Source organism: Panthera tigris, chromosome X, assembly GCF_018350195.1.
Source record: "Panthera tigris isolate Pti1 chromosome X, P.tigris_Pti1_mat1.1, whole genome shotgun sequence".
Lineage (NCBI taxonomy): Eukaryota > Metazoa > Chordata > Mammalia > Carnivora > Felidae > Panthera > Panthera tigris.
In genome coordinates, this window is record NC_056677.1 from 105,613,442 (window position 1) to 105,616,121 (window position 2,680).

A 2,680-nucleotide genomic window follows, 5' to 3' on the forward strand; every position below is an offset into this window, starting at 1 on the left:
AAACAGCCATGTGAAACATTTGGAGGAACAGCTAAGGTTGTTTCTGACAGAGGAAATAGCAACTATAAAAACTCTGAGGTGGGAAGAAGCTTATGGCAAGCCAAGCAGAAAAAAAGATGGCCAATGTGACTGGAGTGTGGTGTGCAAAGGGTAGAGAGAAAGTGGAGTAGATTGGAGAGCTGGTTAGGAGCCATATTACATAGTCTTGTAAATTGCAGGTACATGTTTAGATACAATGTAGGTTATAATGAATGGGAAACCATTAAGAGGTTACATGAAGGGGTATGACAAGATCAGCTTTATATTTTTAAAAACATTACTCAGGCTTCTGTGTGAAAAACATGGCTTGCAGGAAGAAAATAGAAGAGGGGCACCATATGTGGAGACCATTGCCTGCAACACTAACTTAAGAACATTATGTGCTAACCTGATAATCAAAACTGGTTAATATAACTCTTATATTACATACAGGGTATAACTCTTCAGGACAGAATGTGTAATCGGTAAGGAAAAAGTTGATATGACACAAAATAAAATTGTATTCCATATGAAAAGAAAAAAGTCGATATATATATATATATATATATATATATATACACACACACACACACACACACACACACACACACACACACACACACACACCTTATATGGGACTCTATATTAATTCATTGGGCTGCCTTTTAGAATGTGTGTATCGAGGTAAACTCTAGCCAGAAATACAAAGACAAACATTATGATGATGTACAGTTTTCTGTTTTTAAAATAGTATTAAATCTTAGACTTGGGAACAAAAGAAGCATCAGTGATACAATTTATCATTTAGTAATATGTTAACATGCCTGGCTAAACACTAGAGCCTTCATGGTATTGACTGCTTCAGTAAACAAGCAATTAAGTTGGGGAGAAAAGATCAGCCCAGCTGGCATCTATAGAAATACCGGTCCTCAATCGTCATTAGCCAGAATTTCACCTGCTGTCAACAAAACCTTCTAGGGGTAAATCTCAATTGCCTGGAAGATTCACTTTTACGGAATAACTCATAGCCCAAAAATGCTTTACATTCTTACCAGGATAGTAAGAAAAAAAGAAAACTGAAATACCAGTGGCAACAAAAAAAAATCTAACAATATTAGGCATGATTTAAAATGCAAGATTTTAGGGGCGCCTGGGTGGCTCAGTCCATTAAGCGTCTGACTCTTGAATTCAGCTAAAGTCATGATCACACTGTGAGACAGAGCTCCATGTTGGGCTCTGCACTGACAGTGCAGAGCATGCTTGGGATTCTGTCTCTCTGTCTCTGTCTCGTTCTCTCTCAAAATAAATAAAAATTTGAAAAACATTTTAAAAAATAAAATGCACGATTTTAGCTAAAAATCAACATAAGAATATAATACTGAGACAGGTTACCTATTTTGTGCTGTGTAATACAGCTCAGTGGAAAAGAATTCCATAAAGGCTGCTGAGCACAAAGCTTGGCTTTTATTAGGAGTCAAAAGGCCTGGGGAACTTCATTTGGGAATTCAAAGAATGAGGCCGCATGTTTGCATATATACAAAGGGCAAAAAACAGCATGCTGCCTTTGAGAAAAGTGTTACTAACTGTATGTTTAAGCTGAAATGTTGCTAATAATTCTATTTGTGAGAGTCAAGAGCACTGTCAATAAGTGTGACCAACAAAAAAAATCAAGTGAAGAAAATGGTCTGTTATTTCAATTTCCTAATTCTGTGGGAATTATAACATGCTAAGGTTATTTTTGTGAAGCTGCCCATAGAGAAGTTCTTGAACATTTCATACATGTCTTGGAAATTATTGGTGATACCCTAAGTTTCCACGAAATAGGAATTTGTACCCATGTTGTTGTGCTATTTTATCAACCTAGTGATTGCCTCTACCTGAAGGTCACTTGACCCTCCTCCTCCACAAACAAACTAATTGGGCTTTATGCTTATCTCAAATACCAAGCCTTTCAAAGAAGTAGTATGGCTTAGAGGGTAAGAACACCAACTTTGGAGACAGGCAGAACTGGATCCAAATTCTAGCTCTACCACTTATTGTATGTGGGATCTTTGGAAAGATGCTCTCTGAGGCTCAGATCCCTTAGCATGAAACATGAATATTTCCAACACCTACTTCATGCTGTTCCCTAAATGCTTTATGCTGTTTGATACCACTAAGCAACACCCTCTATCAATCCTTCCAACTTTCTACATTTTTATATACTTATACTGTTCGCTTCTTTCATCTTTTTCTTTTTTAGCTTTAATTTTTTTTTGAGTATAGTTGACACACAATGTTACAACAGTTTCAGTTGTATAACACAGTGATTCAGCATCTGTATACGTTATACTATGCTCACCACAAGTGTAACTACCATTTGTTACCATATAATGAATGCTATTACAATATCATTGACTATATTCCTTGTGCTGTAGCTTTTATTTCTTATTCATTGTGTAACTGGAAGCCTGTAACTCCCACTGTCCTTCACCCATTTTGCCCATCCCCCCACCCTGCTGGCCACAGTCAGTTTGTTCTCTGTATTTATAGGTCTAATTCTGCTTTTTGTTTGTTTATGCATTTATTTTGTTTTATAGATTCCATATACGAGTGAAATCATGGGATATTTCTCTTTTTCAGTTTGACTTATTTAGCATAATACCCTCAGGTCCTTTATGTT